This window comes from Bufo gargarizans, chromosome 9 (assembly GCF_014858855.1).
Source record: "Bufo gargarizans isolate SCDJY-AF-19 chromosome 9, ASM1485885v1, whole genome shotgun sequence".
Classification (NCBI taxonomy): domain Eukaryota; kingdom Metazoa; phylum Chordata; class Amphibia; order Anura; family Bufonidae; genus Bufo; species Bufo gargarizans.
In genome coordinates this window covers 106,233,227-106,244,212 of record NC_058088.1, presented here as the reverse complement: position 1 = coordinate 106,244,212, position 10,986 = coordinate 106,233,227, and positions in this window count along the sequence as shown.

Below are 10,986 nucleotides of genomic sequence, written 5' to 3'. Positions count from 1 at the left end.
ATATCCCAGTCTAATTCTGTCACTAAATCCATACCGGTCACCCAGCGCCTAAATACTAGGCCTCAAATTTATATCCAGCTAAATCTGTCCCTAGTGCTGTAGCTGGGCGAGTTATTTAGTGTCCGTTCAAGCACATTTCTTGTTCTGGGTTGAAATACAATTCCCAATTTAGCAATTTCATAATTTAGTGGTTCCTGCTATATCAGAGCTATTTGAAATCTATCCCAAAAAGGGTATATAATATTGAAGGTGCACATTGGGTCATTCAGAATAACTTCACACACACCCGCTACTGTGTATTTCCAAGTCTAATTCTGTCACTAAACCCATACCTGTCACCCAGCGCCTAAATACTAGGCCTCAAATTTAAATCCCTCTAAATCTCTCGTTACCGCTGTACTGTTGTTGCTGGGCAAGATATTTAGTGTCCGTCAAAGCACATTTTTTGTTCTGGGTTGAAGTACAATTCCCAATTTAGCAATTTCATAATTTAGTGGTTCCTGCTATATCAGAGCTATTTGGAATCTATCCCTAAAAGGGTATATAATATTGAAGGTGCACATTGGGTCATTCAGAATAACTTCACACACACCCGCTACTGTGTATTTCCAAGTCTAATTCTGTCACTAAACCCATACCTGTCACCCAGCGCCTAAATACTAGGCCTCAAATTTAAATCCCTCTAAATCTCTCGTTACCGCTGTACTGTTGTTGCTGGGCAAGATATTTAGTGTCCGTCAAAGCACATTTTTTGTTCTGGGTTGAAGTACAATTCCCAATTTAGCAATTTCATAATTTAGTGGTTTCTGCTATATCAGAGCTATTTGAAATCTATCCCTAAAAGGGTATATAATATTGAAGGTGCACATTGGGTCATTCAGAATAACTTCACACACACGCTTCTGTGCATTTCCAAGTCTAATTCTGTCACTAAATCCATACCGGTGACCCAGCGCCTAAATACTAGGCCTCAAATTTAAATCCCTCTAAATCTCTCGTTACCCACCGCTGTACTGTTGTTGCTGGGCAAGATATTTAGTGTCCGTCAAAGCACATTTTTTGTTCTGGGTTGAAGTACAATTCCCAATTTAGCAATTTCATAATTTAGTGGTTTCTGCTATATCAGAGCTATTTGAAATCTATCCCTAAAAGGGTATATAATATTGAAGGTGCACATAGGGTCATTCAGAATAACTTCACACACACGCTTCTGTGCATTTCCAAGTCTAATTCTGTCACTAAATCCATACCGGTGACCCAGCGCCTAAATACTAGGCCTCAAATTTAAATCCCTCTAAATCTCTCGTTACCCACCGCTGTACTGTTGTTGCTGGGCAAGATATTTAGTGTCCGTCAAAGCACATTTTTTGTTCTGGGTTGAAGTACAATTCCCAATTTAGCAATTTCATAATTTAGTGGTTTCTGCTATATCAGAGCTATTTGAAATCTATCCCTAAAAGGGTATATAATATTGAAGGTGCACATAGGGTCATTCAGAATAACTTCACACACACGCTTCTGTGCATTTCCAAGTCTAATTCTGTCACTAAATCCATACCGGTGACCCAGCGCCTAAATACTAGGCCTCAAATTTATATCCCGCTAAATCTCTCGTTACCGCTGTACTGTTGTTGCTGGGCAAGATATTTAGTGTCCGTCAAAGCACATTTTTTGTTCTGGGTTGAAGTACAATTCCCAATTTAGCAATTTCATAATTTAGTGGTTCCTGCTATATCAGAGCTATTTGAAATCTATCCCAAAAAGGGTATATAATATTGAAGGTGCACATTGGGTCATTCAGAATAACTTCACACACACCCGCTACTGTGTATTTCCAAGTCTAATTCTGTCACTAAACCCATACCTGTCACCCAGCGCCTAAATACTAGGCCTCAAATTTAAATCCCTCTAAATCTCTCGTTACCGCTGTACTGTTGTTGCTGGGCAAGATATTTAGTGTCCGTCAAAGCACATTTTTTGTTCTGGGTTGAAGTACAATTCCCAATTTAGCAATTTCATAATTTAGTGGTTTCTGCTATATCAGAGCTATTTGAAATCTATCCCTAAAAGGGTATATAATATTGAAGGTGCACATTGGGTCATTCAGAATAACTTCACACACACGCTTCTGTGCATTTCCAAGTCTAATTCTGTCACTAAACCCATACCTGTCACCCAGCGCCTAAATACTAGGCCTCAAATTTAAATCCCTCTAAATCTCTCGTTACCGCTGTACTGTTGTTGCTGGGCAAGATATTTAGTGTCCGTCAAAGCACATTTTTTGTTCTGGGTTGAAGTACAATTCCCAATTTAGCAATTTCATAATTTAGTGGTTTCTGCTATATCAGAGCTATTTGAAATCTATCCCTAAAAGGGTATATAATATTGAAGGTGCACATTGGGTCATTCAGAATAACTTCACACACACGCTTCTGTGCATTTCCAAGTCTAATTCTGTCACTAAATCCATACCGGTGACCCAGCGCCTAAATACTAGGCCTCAAATTTAAATCCCTCTAAATCTCTCGTTACCCACCGCTGTACTGTTGTTGCTGGGCAAGATATTTAGTGTCCGTCAAAGCACATTTTTTGTTCTGGGTTGAAGTACAATTCCCAATTTAGCAATTTCATAATTTAGTGGTTTCTGCTATATCAGAGCTATTTGAAATCTATCCCTAAAAGGGTATATAATATTGAAGGTGCACATTGGGTCATTCAGAATAACTTCACACACACGCTTCTGTGCATTTCCAAGTCTAATTCTGTCACTAAACCCATACCTGTCACCCAGCGCCTAAATACTAGGCCTCAAATTTAAATCCCTCTAAATCTCTCGTTACCCGCTGTACTGTTGTTGCTGGGCAAGATATTTAGTGTCCGTCAAAGCACATTTTTTGTTCTGGGTTGAAGTACAATTCCCAATTTAGCAATTTCATAATTTAGTGGTTTCTGCTATATCAGAGCTATTTGAAATCTATCCCTAAAAGGGTATATAATATTGAAGGTGCACATTGGGTCATTCAGAATAACTTCACACACACGCTTCTGTGCATTTCCAAGTCTAATTCTGTCACTAAATCCATACCGGTGACCCAGCGCCTAAATACTAGGCCTCAAATTTAAATCCCTCTAAATCTCTCGTTACCCACCGCTGTACTGTTGTTGCTGGGCAAGATATTTAGTGTCCGTCAAAGCACATTTTTTGTTCTGGGTTGAAGTACAATTCCCAATTTAGCAATTTCATAATTTAGTGGTTTCTGCTATATCAGAGCTATTTGAAATCTATCCCTAAAAGGGTATATAATATTGAAGGTGCACATTGGGTCATTCAGAATAACTTCACACACACGCTTCTGTGCATTTCCAAGTCTAATTCTGTCACTAAACCCATACCTGTCACCCAGCGCCTAAATACTAGGCCTCAAATTTAAATCCCTCTAAATCTCTCGTTACCGCTGTACTGTTGTTGCTGGGCAAGATATTTAGTGTCCGTCAAAGCACATTTTTTGTTCTGGGTTGAAGTACAATTCCCAATTTAGCAATTTCATAATTTAGTGGTTTCTGCTATATCAGAGCTATTTGAAATCTATCCCTAAAAGGGTATATAATATTGAAGGTGCACATTGGGTCATTCAGAATAACTTCACACACACGCTTCTGTGCATTTCCAAGTCTAATTCTGTCACTAAATCCATACCGGTGACCCAGCGCCTAAATACTAGGCCTCAAATTTAAATCCCTCTAAATCTCTCGTTACCCACCGCTGTACTGTTGTTGCTGGGCAAGATATTTAGTGTCCGTCAAAGCACATTTTTTGTTCTGGGTTGAAGTACAATTCCCAATTTAGCAATTTCATAATTTAGTGGTTTCTGCTATATCAGAGCTATTTGAAATCTATCCCTAAAAGGGTATATAATATTGAAGGTGCACATAGGGTCATTCAGAATAACTTCACACACACGCTTCTGTGCATTTCCAAGTCTAATTCTGTCACTAAATCCATACCGGTGACCCAGCGCCTAAATACTAGGCCTCAAATTTAAATCCCTCTAAATCTCTCGTTACCGCTGTCCTGTTGTAGCTGGGAAAGTTATTTAGTGCCCGTCAAAGCACATTTTTTGTTCTGGGTTGAAGTACAATTCCCAATTTAGCAATTTCATAATTTAGTGGTTTCTGCTATATCAGAGCTATTTGAAATCTATCCCTAAAAGGGTATATAATATTGAAGGTGCACATAGGGTCATTCAGAATAACTTCACACACACGCTTCTGTGCATTTCCAAGTCTAATTCTGTCACTAAATCCATACCGGTGACCCAGCGCCTAAATACTAGGCCTCAAATTTAAATCCCTCTAAATCTCTCGTTACCGCTGTCCTGTTGTAGCTGGGAAAGTTATTTAGTGCCCGTCAAAGCACATTTTTTGTTCTGGGTTGAAGTACAATTCCCAATTTAGCAATTTCATAATTTAGTGGTTCCTGCTATATCAGAGCTATTTGAAATCTATCCCAAAAAGGGTATATAATATTCAAGGTGCACATTGGGTCATTCAGAATAACTTCACACACACGCTTCTGTGCATTTCCAAGTCTAATTCTGTCACTAAATCCATACCGGTCACCCAGCGCCTAAATACTAGGCCTCAAATTTATATCCCGCTGAATTTGAATACAATACATTGGGCCAAATAATATATTTGTTGTTGTGGTGAACCATAACAATGAGAAAAACATCTAGTAAGGGACGCGGACGTGGACATGGTCGTGGTGGTGTTAGTGGACCCTCTGGTGCTGGGAGAGGACGTGGCCGTTCTGCCACATCCACACGTCCTAGTGTACCAACTACCTCAGGTCCCAGTAGCCGCCAGAATTTACAGCGATATATGGTGGGGCCCAATGCCGTTCTAAGGATGGTAAGGCCTGAGCAGGTACAGGCATTAGTCAATTGGGTGGCCGACAGTGGATCCAGCACGTTCACATTATCTCCCACCCAGTCTTCTGCAGAAAGCGCACAGATGGCGCCTGAAAACCAACCCCATCAGTCTGTCACATCACCCCCATGCATACCAGGGAAACTGTCTCAGCCTCAAGTTATGCAGCAGTCTCTTATGCTGTTTGAAGACTCCGCTGGCAGGGTTTCCCAAGGGCATCCACCTAGCCCTTCCCCAGCGGTGAAAGACATAGAATGCACTGACGCACAACCACTTATGTTTCCTGATGATGAGGACATGGGAATACCACCTCAGCATGTCTCTGATGATGACGAAACACAGGTGCCAACTGCTGCGTCTTTCTGCAGTGTGCAGACTGAACAGGAGGTCAGGGATCAAGACTGGGTGGAAGACGATGCAGGGGACGATGAGGTCCTAGACCCCACATGGAATGAAGGTCGTGCCACTGACTTTCACAGTTCGGAGGAAGAGGCAGTGGTGAGACCGAGCCAACAGCGTAGCAAAAGAGGGAGCAGTGGGCAAAAGCAGAACACCCGCCGCCAAGAGACTCCGCCTGCTACTGACCGCCGCCATCTGGGACCGAGCACCCCAAAGGCAGCTTCAAGGAGTTCCCTGGCATGGCACTTCTTCAAACAATGTGCTGACGACAAGACCCGAGTGGTTTGCACGCTGTGCCATCAGAGCCTGAAGCGAGGCATTAACGTTCTGAACCTGAGCACAACCTGCATGACCAGGCACCTGCATGCAAAGCATGAACTGCAGTGGAGTAAACACCTTAAAACCAAGGAAGTCACTCAGGCTCCCCCTGCTACCTCTTCTGCTGCTGCCGCCTCGGCCTCTTCTGCTGCTGCCGCCTCGGCCTCTTCCTCCGCCTCTGGAGGAACGTTGGCACCTGCCGCCCAGCAAACAGGGGATGTACCACCAACACCACCACCACCACCTCCGTCACCAAGCGTCTCAACCATGTCACACGCCAGCGTTCAGCTCTCCATCTCACAAACATTTGATAGAAAGCGTAAATTCCCACCTAGCCACCCTCGATCCCTGGCCCTGAATGCCAGCATTTCTAAACTACTGGCCTATGAAATGCTGTCATTTAGGCTGGTGGACACAGACAGCTTCAAACAGCTCATGTCGCTTGCTGTCCCACAGTATGTTGTTCCCAGCCGGCACTACTTCTCCAAGAGAGCCGTGCCTTCCCTGCACAACCAAGTATCCGATAAAATCAAGTGTGCACTGCGCAACGCCATCTGTAGCAAGGTCCACCTAACCACAGATACGTGGACCAGTAAGCACGGCCAGGGACGCTATATCTCCCTAACTGCACACTGGGTAAATGTAGTGGCAGCTGGGCCCCAGGCGGAGAGCTGTTTGGCGCACGTCCTGCCGCCGCCAAGGATCGCAGGGCAACATTCTTTGCCTCCTGTTGCCACCTCCTCCTTCTCGGCTTCCTCCTCCTCTTCTTCCACCTGCTCATCCAGTCAGCCACACACCTTCACCACCAACTTCAGCACAGCCCGGGGTAAACGTCAGCAGGCCATTCTGAAACTCATATGTTTGGGGGACAGGCCCCACACCGCACAGGAGTTGTGGCGGGGTATTGAACAACAGACCGACGAGTGGTTGCTGCCGGTGAGCCTCAAGCCCGGCCTGGTGGTGTGTGATAATGGGCGAAATCTCGTTGCAGCTCTGGGACTAGCCAATTTGACGCACATCCCTTGCTTGGCGCATGTGCTGAATTTGGTGGTGCAGAAGTTCATTCACAACTACCCCGACATGTCAGAGCTGCTGCATAAAGTGCGGGCCGTCTGTTCGCGCTTCCGGCGTTCACATCCTGCCGCTGCTCGCCTGTCTGCGCTACAGCGTAACTTCGGCCTTCCCGCTCACCGCCTCATATGCGACGTGCCCACCAGGTGGAACTCCACCTTGCACATGCTGGACAGACTGTGCGAGCAGCAGCAGGCCATAGTGGAGTTTCAGCTGCAGCACGCACGGGTCAGTCGCACTACAGAACAGCACCACTTCACCACCAATGACTGGGCCTCCATGCGAGACCTGTGTGCCCTGTTGCGCTGTTTCGAGTACTCCACCAACATGGCCAGTGGCGATGACACCGTTATCAGCGTTACAATACCACTTCTATGTCTCCTTGAGAAAACACTTAGGGCGATGATGGAACAGGAGGTGGCCCAGGAGGAGGAGGAGGAGGATGAGGAAGAGGGGTCATTTTTAGCACTTTCAGGCCAGTCTCTTCGAAGTGACTCAGAGGGAGGTTTTTTGCAACAGCAGAGGCCAGGTACAAATGTGGCCAGCCAGGGCCCACTACTGGAGGACGAGGAGGACGAGGATGAGGAGGAGGTGGAGGAGGATGAGGATGAAGCATGGTCACAGCGGGGTGGCACCCAACGCAGCTCGGGTCCATCACTGGTGCGTGGCTGGGGGGAAAGGCAGGACGATGACGATACGCCTCCCACAGAGGACAGCTTGTCCTTACCCCTGGGCAGCCTGGCACACATGAGCGACTACATGCTGCAGTGCCTGCGCAACGACAGCAGAGTTGCCCACATTTTAACCTGTGCGGACTACTGGGTTGCCACCCTGCTGGATCCACGCTACAAAGACAATGTGCCCACCTTACTTCCTGCACTGGAGCGTGATAGGAAGATGCGCGAGTACAAGCGCACGTTGGTAGACGCGCTACTGAGAGCATTCCCAAATGTCACAGGGGAACAAGTGGAAGCCCAAGGCCAAGGCAGAGGAGGAGCAAGAGGTCGCCAAGGCAGCTGTGTCACGGCCAGCTCCTCTGAGGGCAGGGTTAGCATGGCAGAGATGTGGAAAACTTTTGTCAACACGCCACAGCTAACTGCACCACCACCTGATACGCAACGTGTTAGCAGGAGGCAACATTTCACTAACATGGTGGAACAGTACGTGTGCACACCCCTCCACGTACTGACTGATGGTTCGGCCCCATTCAACTTCTGGGTCTCTAAATTGTCCACGTGGCCAGAGCTAGCCTTTTATGCCTTGGAGGTGCTGGCCTGCCCGGCAGCCAGCGTTTTGTCTGAACGTGTATTCAGCACGGCAGGGGGCGTCATTACAGACAAACGCAGCCGCCTGTCTACAGCCAATGTGGACAAGCTGACGTTCATAAAAATGAACCAGGCATGGATCCCACAGGACCTGTCCGTCCCTTGTCCAGATTAGACATTAACTACCTCCCCATAACCATATATTATTGGACTCCAGGGCACTTCCTCATTCAATCCTATTTTTATTTTCATTTTACCATTATATTGCGATGCTACCCAAAGTTGAATGAACCTCTCCTCTGCCTGTGTGCTAGGCCTAAATATATGCCAATGGACTGTTGCAGTGGTGGCTGACATGAAGCCTGATTCTCTGCTATGACATGCAGACTAATTCTCTGCTGACATGAAGCCAGATTGTCTGTTACGGGACCTCTCTCCTCTGCCTGGGTGCTGGGCCTAAATTTATGACAATGGACTGTTGCAGTGGTGGCTGACGTGAAGCCTGATTCTCTGCTATGACATGCAGACTGATTCTCTGCTGTCATGAAGCCAGATTGTCTGTTACGGGACCTTTCTCCTCTACCTGGGTTCTGGGCCTAAATTTATGAAAATTGACTCTTACAGTGGTGGGTGACGTGAAGCCTGATTCTCTGCTATGATATGAAGACTGATTCTCTGCTGACATGAAGCCAGATTGTCTGTTACGGGACCTTTCTCCTCTGCCTGGGTTCTGGGCCTAAATTTATGAAAATTGACTCTTACAGTGGTGGGTGACGTGAAGCCTGATTCTCTGCTATGATATGAAGACTGATTCTCTGCTGACATGAAGCCAGATTGTCTGTTACGGGACCTTTCTCCTCTGCCTGGGTTCTGGGCCTAAATTTATGAAAATTGACTCTTACAGTGGTGGGTGACGTGAAGCCTGATTCTCTGCTATGATATGAAGACTGATTCTCTGCTGACATGAAGCCAGATTGTCTGTTACGGGACCTCTCTCCTCTGCCTGGGTGCTGGGCCTAAATTTATGACAATGGACTGTTGCAGTGGTGGCTGACGTGAAGCCTGATTCTCTGCTATGACATGCAGACTGATTCTCTGCTGACATGAAGCCAGATTCTCTGTTACGGGACCTCTCTCCTCTGCCTGTGTGTGTGCTGGGCCTAAATATATGCCAATGGACTGTTGCAGTGGTGGCTGACGTGAAGCCTCATTCTCTGCTATGACATGCAGACTAATTCTCTGCTGACATGAAGACAGATTCTCTGTTACGGGACCTCTCTCCTCTGCCTGGGTGCCGGGGCCTAAATATCTGAGAATGGACTGTTCCAGTGGTGGGTGACGGGAAGCCAGATTCTCTGCTATGGAACCTCTCTCCAATTGATTTTGGTTAATTTTTATTTATTTAATTTTTATTTTAATTCATTTCCCTATCCACATTTGTTTGCAGGGGATTTACCTACATGTTGCTGCCTTTTGCAGCCCTCTAGCTCTTTCCTGGGCTGTTTTACAGCCTTTTTAGTGCCGAAAAGTTCGGGTCCCCATTGACTTCAATGGGGTTCGGGTTCGGGACGAAGTTCGGATCGGGTTCGGATCCCGAACCCGAACATTTCCGGGATGTTCGGCCGAACTTCTCGAACCCGAACATCCAGGTGTTCGCTCAACTCTAGTCACGACTAGTATCATCTGGCCTCGGCGGGGCTAAGCTGCCGGAACAGCCTGCCGGACAAGCCCAATTATATTAAATCCTTCTTGCAAAACTATATAACAACCTGCTCAGCTCCTCCTGCTCTCTGACACGATCAATGTGACAAGTTACCTTTAAGCCAATCATTCTGATTAGATGCTTATGGAAAAAGAAGAATACGCTTTTGTATGACACCTGGTTCTCTTTTTTTAGGTGCTTTTCTCCGAGGACAACAAAAAATCAAGCACTTTGATACAATACTAAGGCCTCTTTCACACGGGCATCATGTTTTTGGCCCGTATAAGATGCCGGTGCATTGCAGGAAAATGCGTGATTTTTCCGCACAAGTGCAAAACATTGTAATGCGTTTTGCACGCGCGTGAGAAAAATCGCCATGTTTGGTAACCAAACCCGAACTTCTTCACAGAAGTTCGGGTTTGGGTTAGGTGTTGTGTAGATTGTATTATTTTCCCTTATAACATGGTTATAAGGGAAAATAAGAGCATTCTTAATACAGAATGTATAGTACAATGGGGCTGGAGGGGTTAAAAAATAAATAAACGCAGCCGGCTTCTCTTCTGTCTTCTTCTTTGAGGAATAGGACCTTTGATGACATCACTGCGCTCATCACATGGTCCATCACATGATCTTTTACCATGGTTCCTGTGCACAGCAAAGAAGAAGACAGAAGAGAAGCCGGCTGCGCGAACAAGTAGATTAAGGTGAGTTAAATCATTTTTATTTATTTTTTTAACCCCTCCAGCGCTATTGTACTATGCATTCTGTATTAAGAATGCTATTATTTTCCCTTATAACCATTATTTTCCCTTATAACCATGCAAAATAATAATGATCGATAGTCTCCTAGCAACCATGCGTGAAAATCGTACCGCATCCGCACTTGCTTGCGGATGCTTGCGATTTTCACGCAGCCCCATTCACTTCTATGCTAAGAGGAGCATGCTGCGATTTTCACGCAATGCACAAGTGATGCGTGAAAATCACAGCTCATGTGCACAGCCCCATAGAAATGAATGGGTCCGGATTCAGTGAAGGTGCAATGTGTTCACCTCACGCATAGCAACCGCGTGGAAATCTTGCCCGTGTGAAAGGGGCCTAATTGTTCTTTCCTTTACTGTTGGGCTGTCCCAACACACATTAGATTGTCGTACCCCATACACTTTACATTGCAGTGAAATAGGCAGTTTTGGATGAGTGGTTAGATCATATACAGAGGTATGGAGCTACATTGCTGGCTGTTTTCAAGAGCAGCCAACAAATGTATATGAACGGTCAAAGCAACACAATGACTTTATATCA